Source organism: Hemiscyllium ocellatum, unplaced genomic scaffold, assembly GCF_020745735.1.
Source record: "Hemiscyllium ocellatum isolate sHemOce1 unplaced genomic scaffold, sHemOce1.pat.X.cur. scaffold_118_pat_ctg1, whole genome shotgun sequence".
Classification (NCBI taxonomy): domain Eukaryota; kingdom Metazoa; phylum Chordata; class Chondrichthyes; order Orectolobiformes; family Hemiscylliidae; genus Hemiscyllium; species Hemiscyllium ocellatum.
In genome coordinates, this window is record NW_026867701.1 from 260,297 (window position 1) to 275,682 (window position 15,386).

General features: G+C 42.8%; 1 non-coding gene across 1 annotated transcript; it reads left to right on the forward strand.

Annotated features, from left to right (window-relative positions):
• Window positions 1–4,348: 4,348 nt before the first annotated feature.
• trnah-gug (transfer RNA histidin (anticodon GUG)) lies at window positions 4,349–4,420 on the forward strand. The gene has a single exon. It is a non-coding gene; the product is annotated as a tRNA-His (tRNA).
• The last annotated feature ends 10,966 nt before the right edge of the window (window positions 4,421–15,386 follow it).

Sequence of the window (15,386 nt, forward strand, 5' to 3'; positions counted from 1 at the left end):
TCTTCAGCTTCAGCTTTCCCCACTTTCTCCAAATATGTTTAATGAACGTCAACGGTATATATTAGCATCAGCACTTGAACAAGACCAAGTTAACACATTTTTTTGCAATATTTATAGTGAAAAGCTATTTGAGAACATGCAACAAATCAGATCGAACAACACTCTTGCCGTTAGAACCCTTGGCCATTCTTAATAAAGAATAACCATGCTTTGAACAACCAGTGTGGTGTATAACGACTGAACTGAAATACCAGAGGACAACGATTGCATTTATTGGAGGGAATGATAACCAGATCCTTTCGGTGATAGTGGTGATTAATCTCAGAAACAAAAAGATATTTATTGTGATTATTCCACTGAACAGCAATTAGATGGTCATGAACATCTTTGTGTGGCTTCATGTGCAGTGTTCTGTTTGAACATTGATTTCAGTAATATTGAGATATTTTACAAGATTGACAATTGACGGTTAAAGATAAGTTTTAAAGGCAACATTTTTTTTAAATGTCAGTTTTGTTTAGCGAAACACAATTCTATTTATACGGATTTCCTACTGTGTGGAAACAGGCCATTTGGCCCAACAAGTCTACACTGACGTTCCAAAGAATACTCCACTCAGCACCATTCTGCTCTCAGATTACTGGACATTTACCCCTGACTAATGCACCCAACCTACACATCCCTGAACAGATTGTGCAGCTTAGCATGGCCAATTTACCTAATCTGCACATCTTTGAATTGTGGGAGAAAACCAGAACATGCAAACTCCACACAAACATGTGGCCGAGAATGGAATCAAACACATTTGCATAACACTGTAAGACACAAGTGCTAACCACGGATCCTCTGTTCTAATGCCCAGCCCCCTTGCAAGAAGTGAAATATGTAAGAGACGTGCAAAACAAAAAATAAAAAGCTCTAACAAATCACGAATGAACAATAATTAGAAAATTAATATGATCAAAGGACACAACAATATTCAGGTCAATTGCATTGTTTAATTACAAATTTGGAATGAGCTAACTAATGAATAACGGGAATTGACATTTGTTTATTTCACTGATGAAGAAATTGCCTTGCTTTTCATCTTTGTAACACTGCAGAATAGGATTTATGTGCCTGAAATGCTTGAATTAAGCTCTTTCTATCAAAAGAAATCAGTACAATCACATTTTTTTTTCATCTTTAAGACTCAAACATTATCAAATACTTTCCAGGAATTTAGAACCAGCAAAATTAGTTAATTTGGTTACTTGGGAACTCGAAGCGAATAAACAGCAGATTCTGTGAATTATTCATTCAATGTGATTATTCAGCTGAAGACAACATCCCTTCTTTGCAAAAATGCTCAACTTCGAAAAATTCAAAATGCATTGTTTAATGAAACAATACAGAGATGTTAACTCTTTTTCATTTGACTCATCAAAACGCGTGAATTTTATATGATTTTGTTGCATGAAAAATACTTAAATCTTATTGTGATTAGAAGTACAATAAATGTTTGCATTCAACTATGTTTCTTTGGGTAAAATAAGAGGAAATTCCACATTTACAGCAAATACTGGATTGAATGATTATTACGTATGAGCAACCTGATGAAGGAGCGTCGCTCCGAAAACTAGTGTGCTTCCAATTAAACCTGTTGGACTATAACCTGGCGTTGTGAGATTTTTAACTTTGTACACCCGACTCCAACACCAGCATTTCCAAATCAGATCAACCATGAGTTCGTTGAATGGTTTGCAGACTCCTTGCGCTGAATAGCATACTTCCACTTGGTTTAACATTTCATCTAACGCTTTATTTTATTCATAAGTTCAGAATTGTGAGGGGATGGGATGAAGTGACAGAAAAGGTTCATTAAACCGATCAGACAGAGCAGGAACAAGGCTCATAAACTCAGGAAGAAGAAATGTGCTTGTGACCTGGGGGCAACAAATGACACTGGGCACAGCACAGGTGGCTGTGTACAGAAGCTGTGATTGCTGAAGGAAGTTGCTAGATCTTTTACAGTTGGCAAGTCAGTGATCACGCTGGATGTTGGATCGTTGTATAATTCACAGACAGCAGAAATTTCTGAAAGAATGAAATGTTTGTTTCATTGGAGAAATTTTCTGTGGCTCCAATGCCGAGTGACTGTTTGAAATACTGATCAGATCTTTGCGTGAAGTGTTAGGTTAAAATACTCATGAACAACCCAACTGGATAAACCTGTGCTCCCGATCTGTAGTATGTGAACGCATGTGATGAAAGCAGGAAGTCGTTCTCCAAGCAACTGGTCACTTCCTATTCATTATGTAATATCTTCCCTTCACAATAAATAAAAATCCACTCAGTTCAATTTACAATGCTTTAGGTGGAATATTAAGCCAAATCTTTCAAAATGCAGACTTTTGGAACCGAATCTTATTCAGCTGCACACATTAAAAGAATTTCTTTACATTTAAAGTCAACTAATTTAGACATTGTTTCCCTGCAACTTCCGACCGACTACACCCATCCCTACACCTTTACCTACCCACACGCTGTGTCTCTCCTTGTGAAATTTATTCCTTGCATATCAACAAATGTGCCTTTCAAAATATTTTGAAAACCAGATTCTCGGAGTGACAGCGATTCTGTTCTCATCATTTCTTTCTCCTTCAAAGGTTTGATTAAAGGCATTGAACACCTGATATCTAGATGTTTACTTACTTGAAAGATGGAATTTTCCACCTATTTACTCTGACCAAACATTTCATAACCTACAAAAAAAACATTAAGTCTTCCTTGATTAAAGGATAACTGTTCTCAGTTTTCCAAGAAGACAAGTGAATAAAATCTCATCTTCAGTACACCCCCATCAGCATCTTCTCTAATGGCTTTACACCCCAGTAAACCCCGTCATTATCAATTCATGGAATCACAGAACCCTACAGTGCGTAAAGAGCATTTCAGTTAATCGGGCCGGTATCGACTCTCTGAAGAGCATCTCACCTAGTCCCACCTCCCCTCCCTATTTCCATATATTTCACCTGAAGAAGGGGAATCCCTCCCCCCTTATGATTTCAAATAAACCTTTTGGAGTATAATCTGACGTCCTGTGATTTCTGACCTTATCCCCACATTTCCCATGGCTAATTCACTTAACTTACTTAATTCACTCCCTGGACAGGAGAGGGCAACTTGCCAATCAACCCAACCCTCCCTCTGAACACCAGTGCGAATTACTGAGACAATGTTCCATCATACTGATTAAATGCTGTATCATTTTGTAATGGTTTTATACCCTGGTAACAGCCTCATCAGAATAAATGAACCCAAATTCAATGTATCGAAACGGTACTCTGTCCTTTACAATTTCATTCGTGCTGCGGGAAATGCTTCTGCACTCATATTTGAATGTGTTTACGTTGTTTCTTCCTCAGCTTCCTGCTTCTAGTAAACACTTGAATCCAGAAGAAGTCTGTCAAATACTTTTCATTCCAACACAGTCACAAGGTGAAGTTTGCAGAAGGCACGTGTTTGGCCGTTCACTGACACACAGCCTTCCTGAGAGCTGCAGTCCTTCCCCACCTTTATTCAGGCAGCACTGTCCTTCCTGTGACATGCCCCATCTAGAATGGAAGGACAGGTATCAATACCCGCACTTGGGAATGGAGCGACAGTTTTAAAATATTTACACTGTCCCCAGTGGAGAATTGAGCCCTGTGACAGGCGGGGATACTAACTACTATACTACCGAGAACAAGAGTGTCAAAGGAGGCCCTTCAACCAAATGTGGCCACACTTCTCAAATACAACTGCCTAATGAACTGAATCACATTTCACAATTCTTACTCCACAGACTTATATGTCTTGGCATCACAAGCTCACATCTGAATATTTATTCAGGTTGTAAGGGTTTCTGTCGCTCTGAACAATGCAGATAGTATATTCCAAATTCCAACCACCCACTGGCTGATAAAGCTTTTTTGTACATCTTCGCGACTGCGCTACTCAGTTCCTCTGAATCTGTGGCTGGGAATTGGGACTATGTGGCAGCAGTGGTTACTGCCTTGTGTGGGGAAACTGGTGAAGTAGCCAATGTTAAACTGCATTACGATTGAAGCATACATTTCAACAACACCTGTACTGTCCCCGGAGTTTTTGATGTTTTGGAGAAATCTACTTATCTCAGCCTTCAGCATATTAATGATGGAATCACCACAGCCTCTGGGGGAACCGATATTAAACGGTCAGCCCATTCTGAGTTCCCACATATCTGCCACTGTTCGCTTAGCACTAATATTGTGCATTATTTGCGCTGCCTAATATGTCCTATGAGACTGTATTTATTGCACGCTATCAGCGCTCTCATCTGTGGGGTGCCGTGATCGTATAGTGGTTAGTACTCTGCGTTGTGGCCGCAGCAACCTCGGTTCGAATCCGAGTCACGGCAGTAATTTCTCTATCTGCTGCAGCTCTTGGGCAACACCAAGGAATCAGTTGTTTGGGTAAGGTAATTTTTTCCCTTCAAATTCTGCTCGCTCACATCTCTGTATTTCATATGTCAGAATTCAAATCCACCCGTTCTCAGAGATTTCACTCCTTCCTACCATCACTAAATGAACTTTTCATCCCACAGCCCCATTACATTAATTTAGAGATGCCGGTGTTGGACTATGGTGTAAAAAGTTAAAAACCATACAACGCCAGGTTGGAGTCTAACAGGTTTAACTGAGCACTAGTTTTCGGAGCACTGCTCTTTCATCATGTGGTTGCGGAGTCATTTCCTATTTCATTAAGGCATTGCAGAATCGAACACAGACTCTCACATTGATAGTGTTCAGTCTGCGCTGCTGCGGTCACCGTTGCTGGGTGAACGTGCCCCAACCCCACCATCGGGACCTGCAGATCAACTGATCCATTTGGTTACGGCTGTTGTGTGGCCAATCCTCAGGTAGCAGCTTTTACTGATATGGACTTGCGATTATGGGCGGTCAAGCTCAGGAAAATGACACAGGACAATATCGAGGAAAAGCGACTTCTTTCAGACAGATTAGTTTCACGGCTTTTCCGCAATGGCCGAGCACTGTTACCACGGAACTGTTAACTCAGATACAGAGCAAATGGACCAGAGACCCGGGTTTGACTCCAACCATGCCAGGTGTTAGAATTGGGATACAATACTTATCTGGAATTACGAATCTAATAACACCTATAAATACATGGCCAATTGTTGAAAAAAACAAAACCATCGTGTTCACTGACGTCCTTTGAGGAAGGAACCTGCTATTCTTACCTGGTCAGGCCTCGATGTGACTCCAGACTCACTGCTATACGGTTGAGTCTCGACTACCCGCTGTGCAATTAGGGATCGTAATCAATACTCCCGAGACAGTCACGCCCTCATTCTGTAACAGAATAGGAAAAAAGTTAATTTAGCTCTCGCTAGATTCCTGTGTGCAGTTCTGCAACTCACAGTATAGCAATGATGTGATGTCACTGCGAACGTTGCAGGAAAGATTCAATGGGATATTGTCTGGGCAGAAGAGTTTCACTTATGAGGAGAGATTGGACAGACTGGGGTTGTTTGTCGCCGAGCAGAGGAGATTGGAGAAGACATAACTGAGATGTACAAAATAATGACGGATATGGATAGGATAGACTGAAAGAAGCGTTTGTTATTGATGGAGGGATCGAACACTGGGGCCAAGAGATTTCGGGAAAAGGCAGAAAGGTTTGATTATATGTGCGGAAAGGGTCAGAGAGGCGGAAACATTTTTAACCTGAAAAAAATTCAGATGTGAATTTGTGATGACAAGGAATGTAAGTCTATGGGCGAAACGATGGAAAACTTGATTGAGGTCGTTGAGCAGTTGTGTTGGACAAGTGCGGGCACAACAGGCTGAAGGGCTTCCTTCGATGTTGTTGTCCTCCACAGTATCGTGGTTAGTGTCCCCTCCTGTCTCAGGACTCAATTCTCCGCTGGGGGCATCGAAAATGTTTTAAATCTGTCACTCTGTTATCCAGTGAAGGTTATTAATGCCTGGCCTTCCATTCTCGGTGGGACGTGTCACAGGAAGGACAGTGCTGTCAGAATCAGCTGGGGAAGGACTGCAGCTCCTGGGGAGAGAGTGTGTCAGTGAAAGTGCTAACACGTAACTTCTGCAAACTGCACATTGTGTTTGTGCTGCAATGAAAACCATTATATAGAGTTGTTCCTGACTGATATGTTTATTTAAAGCAGGAATCTGAGGAAGAAAACAGAGTAAACCCATTCAGATCTGAGTGCAGAATCATTTCCAGCAGCACTAATGAGGTTGTACAGCGTAGAACCGCGTTTGGATGCATTGAATTCGGGTCGATGGGCGCAGCTTGCTTTCACTAGGCTGAGTTACCAGTGTGTAAAGCCATTAAACATGATACAGATAGTGTTCAATGTGATGGTACCTTTGCTCAGTATTTCACTCTGCTGTTAAGTCTGTAGGTTAGGTGGATTGGCCATGTTAAATTGCGCTGATGTGTCCAGGGAGTGAATTCAATAAGTTAAGTGAATTAGTCATAGGGAACGCAGTGATAAAGTCACACGATGCCAGGTTTTTATTTCAGTAGGTTTATTTGAAATAACAAGCCAGAGGTATGCGGGGATAGAGACTGGAGCTAGGTCTGGTTGAGATTTTCTTCAGAGTGTCCTTACAGACTCGATTGGCTGAATTGTACTTTCTTCATTGTAGGGAATCCGTGATTCTATCAGAGAGAGGACAATGCCAGCGCTTACTGGGGTACAAAGACATTAGATATTATGCTGACAGCGTTTAGTGGGGATAGAATTTTATTTATTTGTGTGTTTGAAAATTTGAAACTGAACAAAATAAAACCGAATGTAAGTTTTCCAGAGTATGTGAGGTTTGGAGAGAGGAAATAGGTGGTAAATTCTCTATTTCAATTCGGTAAATATCTGAACGTCACTCTTTCAAGAATATCGATGTAGGACAAAGAAATGATGGGAATAGAATTTCTGTCACTCTGAGAATCCGTTTCCAAAATATTTGGAAAGGCATATTTCGAGACACACAAGCAGTGAGTTTCACCAGGAGAGAGAGAGACAGCCTGTGGCCAGGTAAAAGTGTAAAAGAGGGGTGTGGAGGATGGAAGGTGCGAGGAAACAAAGTCTACTTTGGATAACTTTAGATGTAAAGAAAAATCGGAAACGTATGCAGCTAAAAAAGATTCAGCAAAAAAATTAAGAGTTTTGAAAGATTTAAATTAATATTCCCCATGAAGTATTATAAATGCAACAGAGCCGATTTGGTATATTGTCAAGGGAAGATCTTCAATAATGAACAGGAAGTGACTCGTCTCTTGAATATCGATTTCCTGCTTTAATCATATGCCTTAAATGGAGGATATTCGCCGTGATGTTGGGTTCATTTGATACCCACTGAAATCTGCCAAAGTAATTAAGCATCAAAACTGATATCTTTTCTTGTAGTTCAACCTTCTGTTTTTCTCATCAGTATTTCATTTAAACTGAAATATTTTCGGAGCAAAATTGAATACAACATTAAACGTTCCAATGATAGAAATCCAATTCACTTCCGATCATTGCAATGAACAGAGTGAGGTTGCAGCAAAATTAATAAAATGAAATGAACAAAACTGCTTTTCTGGGAATTTTACCCAGTCCGGGTTCAGTCATATGAGAAAGACTATCGAGCTAATACATCACCTTCACTTCTCTCTCCATATATACTTCTTCACGTGAGAGAGAAACTATGTGAAGAAATTATGAGTCAAGACTAAATGTGCGTGTGAATGTGACGGGAATTTCTTGTTCGCTGGTTCATTCTGAGACAATTCCGAATCGGAATGAATCAAGGACAGGTATTCCTTCCAAGGACGATGTAAATTCATTGGATTTTGCTGGTACTATTGTCCCGCTGAAAGCAGAAACATAATGATGTGGATTCGCCCTTTGCCACGGGCTAAAGTGGCCCAAAGGTTAAAGCGATGGTTGCATTTTTTTATGCATGTGTGGATTTGAATCCTACTCTGGCTGTTACTTCTATCAAACGCAGCTGTGGTTTCCCTCCGTGCCTCGCATCTTTAGTAGACATTGGATGGAGAAATTTGCTCTTGCCCTTCATTGCACCGGAGATTTGTGATAAATCTATACCACATCAAAGTCGAAATAAAGCAATTTATTTCTGTTGTAAGTTAAATTGGGATAATAAAATTGAGTGCAACATTCCGTTCATCCTTTCATTCCATCTTGACTTTCTCTGAATTTACATCAAATGAAACAAATAAGGAGAGATTAGATCAATAGTTTATCCAGTGGTGTTGTGAATGAATATTTTGATGTAACATTCCACATAAAGGTCTGATCAGTATTTTAAACAGTCAAGTGGAATTGGAACTGCAGAAAACTTCTTTAATGAAACAAATTTTACATTCTTTCACAAACTATTGCTGTGTGATTCATACCGCGATCCATCATCCAGCATGATCACCATCTTGCCAACAACATTAGATTCCCCCAATTTTATCAGCAATCACACCTTCTGCACATACCCATCTGTGGTGTGCACAGTGCCATTTGTTGTTTCCAGGCGACAGCACATTTCTTGTTCATCAGCTTATGAGCCTCGTTGCTGATCTGTCTGATCAGTTTGAGAAAACTTTTCTATCACTACATCCCATCACTACAGAATTCTAAACTTATCACTAAATAATGTGTTAGACAAAATGATGTAGAATTGCAAGTCGGCCATTGAGCCCATCGAGTCTGCTCCACCATTCAATGAATTCATGGCTGATCTGATAATCCTCAACTCCATTCTCCTGCCTTACCTCGACAGAGCTTCATCGTCTTTCTGGTTAAATATCAGTCTGGTACAGTTTGGAAATACAGAAAACTCAGCCTCAACAACAGTTTTGGTTAGGAGTTCCAATGATTCACTGGCCCCTGAGCAAAGAAATTAATCCTCATTTCTGAACTAAATAGGCAATAACTAATTCTGAATTCATGTCCTCTGGTGCACTTCATACCTGAGGGTTAACCACCTGCCCATATCTACCCTGTCAAGGTCCCACGAATATTGAATGTTTATAAACGTAATTATGTGTTTATAGAGCTCCCCTCCGCCTCCTTTGCTTCAAGGAGAATAATCCCAGCGTTAAAAAAAATTCCACTGAGCTCCATTTTCTCCGGTGTTGACAACATCCTCGTAAATCTCTGCTGTCCCCTGCAGCTGCCTTATATATTATTAAGGCAGGTGGAGACAGTTATGTAAGGCAACGGTTGAAATTTCAAGCACAGAGGGAGTTGGAAATTGAAATCAGACAGCGATTGGAATCAGATTTGTCCACACAAGGATGAAATAGAGTAATGATAACTCTGACAAATGAGAACCTAATCGTATCCCATTGGCACTCAATGGTTTTACTGTAACCCAGTTCCCCTGAGTAATCGTCCACGGAGCTAGTATTTAGGAAAAAGAGATTGAGACTGGCTATTAGCCTAACCTCGATGGTGGGCAAGTTGTTGGAGGGAATCCTGAGGGACAGGATATACATGTATTTGGAAAGGTAAGGACTGATTTGGGATAGTCAACATAGCTTTGTGCGTGGGAAATCATGTTTCACAAACTTGATTCAGTTTTTTGACTAATTAACAAAGAATATTGATGAGGGCTGAGCAGTAGATGTGATCTATATGGACTTCAGTAAGGCGTTCGACTAGAGTCCGCATGGAGACTGATTAGCAAGGTTAGATCTCACAGAATACAGAGAGAACTAGCCACTTGGATACAGAACTGCCTCAAAGGTTGAAGACAGAGGGTGGTGGTGGAGGGTTGTTTTTCAGACTGGAGGCCTGTGACCAGTGGAGTGCCACAAGCATGGGTGCTGGATCCTCTATGTTTTGTCATTTACATAAATGATTTTTATGCGAGCATCAGAGGTACAGATAGAAAGTTTTCAGATGAAACCAAAATTGGAGGTGTCGTGGACAGTGAAGAGGGTTACCTCCGATTACAATAGGATCTGGGCCAGATGGGCCAATGGGCTGAGAAGTGGCAGATGGAGTTTCATTCAGATAAATGTGAGGTGCTGCATTTTGGGAAAGCAAATCTTAGCAGGACTTATACACTTAATGGTAAGGTCCTAGGGAGTGTTGTATAACAAAGAGACTTTGGAGTGCAGGTTCATAGCTCCTTGAAAGTGGAATCGCCGGTAGATACGATAGTGAAGAAGGCGTTTGGTATGCTTTCTTTATTGGTCAGAGTACTGAGTACAGGAGTTGCGAGGTCATGTTGCGGCTGCACAGGACATTGGTTAGGCCACTGTTGGAATATTGCGTGCATTCCTTGTCTCCTTCCTATCTGAAAGATGTTGTGAAACTTGAAAGGGTTCAGAAAAGATTTGCAAGGATGTTGCCAGGGTTGGAGGATTTGAGTTACAGGGAGAGGCTGAACAGGCTGGGGCTGTTTTCCCTGGAGCGTCAGAGCTAACGGGGGGGACCTTATAGAGGTTTAGACAATTATGTGGGGCATGGATAAGATAAAAAGACAAGGTTTTTCCCCTCGTGTTGGGGAATCCAGAACTAGAGGGCATAGGTTTAGGGTGGGGGGAAAGATATAAAAGAGACCTAAGGGGCAACGTTTTCACGCAGAGGGTAGGATGTTTATGGAGTGCTCTGCCGGACGATGTGGTGGAGGCTGGGACAATTGCAACTTTCAGAGGCATTTGGATGGGTATATGAATAGGAAGGGTTTGGAGCGATATGGGCTGGGTGCAGGCAGGTGTAATTAAATTGGTTAGGGATATCTGTTTGGCATGGATGGATTGGACCGAAGGGTATGTTTCCATGCTGTACATCTCTATGACTCTATTACTCCACATAAACACTCTGTCACCAAAAAACATGTTCGTTGATAGCCAGTTTTTGATTATAAACTCAACTTATTGATTTTTTTGAGGAGGTGAGCAAGCATGTGGATGAGGGTAGAGCAGTGGATGTAGTGTACATGGATTTTAATAAGGCATTTAATAAGGTTCCCTATGGTGGCTTGTGGAAAGTCAGGAGGCCGAGGAGAGTGGGAAATTTGGCCAGTTGGATAGAGAACTGGCTAACCAGTCGAAGTCAGAGTGGTGGTAGATGGTAAATATTCAGCCTGAGGCCCAGTTACAAGTGGAGTTCCGAAGGGTTCAGTTATGGGTCCTCTGCTGTTTGTAATTTTTATTAATGACTTGGAAGAGGGAGTCGAAGAGTGGGTCAATAAATTTGCAGACGATACGAAGATTGGTGGAGTTGTGGATAGTGAGTAGGGCTGTTGTCGGCTTCCAAGAGACTTAGATATGATGCAGAGCTGGGCTGAGGAGAGGCACATGGAGTGCAACCCTGTCAAGTGTGAGGTTGTCCATTTTGGAAGGACAAATAAGAATGCAGCATACAGGGTTAACAGTAGGGTTCTCAGTAAGGTGGAGGAGCAGAGGGATCTTGGGGTCTATGTTCATAGCTTTTTGAAAGTTGCCACTCAAGTGCATAGAGTTTGTAAGAAGGCCTATGGTGTATTAGCGTTCATTAGCAGAGGGATTGAATTCAAGAGTCGTGAGGTGATGCTGCAGCTGTACAGGACCTTAGTAAGGCCACACTTGGAGTACTGTGTGCAGTTATCGTCGCCTCACTTTTGGAAAGATGTGGAAGCTTTAGAGAGGGTGCAGAGGAGATTTAACAATATGTTGCCTGGAATGGAGAATAGGTTGTACGAGGATAGGTGAGAGTGCTAGGCTTTTTCTCATTGGAACGGCGAAGGATGAGGAATGACTTGATAGAAGTTTATAAGATGATCAGGGAAATAGATAGAGTAGACAGTCAGAGACTTTTTTCCCGGGTACAATAGAGTGTAACAAGGGGACATATATTTAAGGTGAAGGGTTGAAGGTATGGGGAGATGTCAGGGGTAGTTTCTTTACCCAGAGAGTGATGGGGGCATGGAATGCCCTGCCTGTGAGAGTGGCCAAGTCAGCATTACTGGTGACCGTTAAGCGGCAATTGGATAGGTACATGGATAGATGCTTACGCTAAGACAATTGTTTGGCACAACATCGTGTGCCGAAGGGCCTGTTCTGTGCTGTATTGTTCCTTGTTCTATGCTCTACGTTCTAACTCATTGCTCCATGAATCCTACATCGTTTATAAGGCACAAATGAGATGTGGAACATAACTCTCTCTATTTGCCTAGATGGGTGTAACTTCAATAACACTTAAGGTACTAGGCACCATCCACGACAATGCAGTCACTTGATTGTACCCTCTTCAATACCTGAATATTTAGTCCTTTCACCGCTAAGGCACAATTGCTGAGGATGCACCAACTACCCAATGCACTGGCGTAAGTCATCCGGGCATTTTTGACAGAACCTTCAAAGCTCAACAACAGTACTGACTCGAAGGACAAGGTTGGAAGATGCAACGAAACACTACCATTTGAAAGTTCCCCTCCAAGGCCCATAGCACCCTGACTTGGATAGAAATCAGTGATAAACTCATTGAATAGTAAAGCAGTCTTGATGGGCAAAGTTGCATACTTCAGACCTCCATCTTTTATCTTAAAATTTAATAAATGTTGATTAACGCAGTGACCAGACTTGTGCTCAGTCCTTCAGCTATTCGCTATACTGGTGTGTGCTAAATTCTACTATCGTCCTCAACCTGTGGTCAACCATCGAAAATATCCAAAAAACATCTCATTCAACTGATTCTCCTCAAGATGAAAGTGGTGCTGGAGATGTCCAACAGGTCCAGCAGCATCTGAGGAAAATTCAATGTTTCAGGCAGATGCCCTTCATCAGGAACAAGACTGTGAGCCTAGGGGTGGAGAGATAAATGGGAGGGCCTAGGTCTGGGGAGAAGGTCGCTGAGAGTGCAGTAGGTAGATAGAGGAGTAGGTGAAGGTGATATGTCAGAGAGGAGGGTAGAGCGGATAGGTAAGAATGAAGATACACAGGTGGGACAGGTCAGGAGGACGGTGCTGAGCTAGAAGTTTAGAACTGGGGTAAGATGGGTGAGAGGAATTGAGGAAAATGATGAAGTCCACATTGATGCCATGGGGTTGAAGGATCCCGAGGAAGAAGATGAGGCGTTCTTCCACCAGGTGTCAGGTGGTGAGGGAATGGCGATGGAGGTGGTCCAGGATCTGCGAGTCCTCAGGGGAGAGGGAGGGGGAGTTGAAATGTTTGACCATGGGGCAGTGGAATTGATTCTTGCAGGTGTTCTGCAGATGTTCTCTGAAGTGCTCTGTTAGAAGACATCGCTCTACCCAATTTAGAGGAGACCGCATCTGGAGCAGCAGGTGTAACGAGTGATATGTATGGAAGTACAGGTGAACTTTTGATGGATGTGGAAGTCTCCATTGGAGCCTTGGACAGAGGTGAGGGGCAAGATGTGGACGCAGGTTTTGCATTCCTGCGGTGGCAGAGAAAGGTGCCGGGAGGAAATGGTCGTCCATTGGAAAGGTCTTTGAGGAAAGTGGATAGGTTTGGGGAAGGGAAATATATCCCGGCTGGTCGGGTCAATTTAGAGGTGGTGAAAATATCGGGCGATAATTGATTTATGCGGAGGTTGGTGGAATGGAAGGTGAGGCCCTTCCTCTGTCCTTGTTCTGTCCTGGCCGTGTTTTGAGGTGTGGGGTTCATGGATGGAGGTGCAGGGCATGGCTGGGATGCGTTAGAGAACATCTTCAAACACATGGGAGGGGACGTTCCGCTCCTTAAAGAAGGAGGCCATCAGGTGTGTTCTAGGTTGGAACTGGTCTTCTGGGAGCAGATACGGTTGAGGTGGAGGAGTTCTGAACACAGGATAGTATTTATGCAGTAGGTGGTTTGGGAGGTGGTGTAATCCAGATAGCTGTGGGAGTCAGTGGCTTTGTAAAAGAAATCAGTAACACTGACCTCAAAAGATATTTTTCCCTCCTCACCCCATCCACTTTCCGACAAGACAGTTCCCTCCACGACTACCTAGTCAAGTCCACGCCCTTTAATGACCCAACCTCCCTCCCAACACCTTCCTCTGCCACCACAAGAATTGCAAACCCTGAGCCCACGCACCCTCCACCTCCGCCAAATGCCCCAAAGAAGCCTTCCACATCCATCAAAATTTCACCTGCACTTCCACACAGGTCATTTATTGCATTCGTTGCTATCGATGCAGTTTCCTCTAGAGTGGGGCCGCCAGACACCTTCTCACAGAGCGCTTCAGAGAACATCTCCAGGACACCGGCAACAATCAACCCCAATGCCCGTGACTGAACATTACAACTCCCCCGCCACTCTCCCGAGGACATGCAGGTCCTGGGCATCCTCCACCACCACTCCCTCACCACCCGACGCCTGGTGGAAGAATGTCTCATCTTCTGCCTTATGACACTTCAACCCCATTGCATCAATGTGGATTTCTCCAGTTTCCTCATTTCCTCTCCCTCACCTTTCCTTAGTTCCAACCTTCCAGCTTGGCACCGTCCTGCTGACCTGTCTCACCTGTCTATTTTCATTCCCACCTATCCGCTCCACCCTCTTCTCCGACCTAACACTCTTATCCCCTCCTCCATCCACCTATTGCACTGTCAGCCAAATTCTCCCAAACCCCAGCCCTCCCATTTATCTCTCCAACCTCGAGGCTCCCAGCCTTATTCCTGATGAAAGCTTTTGCCCAAAACGTCATTTCTTTCTGCAACTCGGATGCTGCCTGACCTGCTGTGCTTCTTCAGCACCACTCTAATCTTGACTCTGATCTCCAGCATCTACAGTACGCACTTCAGTACAACTGATTCCCCCGTCCATTGATCTTCAGTGATCATGAATGTCCATTCCAAGATCTCTTTGTCTGTCTACACCACATAGGATACTCACTGTTATTGTTTCTTCTCCCAAATTTCGTTAACACTCATTGGTCTGGATTCAATTCTGTTCGACTTTTTTCCTTTCCACCTGATTGATGCATCCCTGCATTCTCTGACATTCTTCATAATAGTCAACTACGCGACCAATTGTTGCATCGTCAGCAAACCTCTGAACCATGGCTCCTATAACTAAGTCTAAATATTTGGTCTACATCAGAAAACTGTGGAACTCCACTGGAAACACCCATCCAAACAGGGTTCATTGCTGGTTGGGATTAACAGCTGCAATAACAGTAGAATTTAATTCCTGCTGTCATTTGTAAACTTGCTAGTGACTCCGTCAGTTGGTCTCCAGAGTGATCACTTCTCACGTATGAGAGTGGTGAATGACCTGTGTGTATTGTGACTGAGCAAGTGAGTTTTAACATGAGCAGGTAATTGAATTCCTTCCTGCAGACACACCATGGCCCTGACTGCTTGGTACTGCGGGTATTCTTGTGTCTGTTTAGTTTGATAATC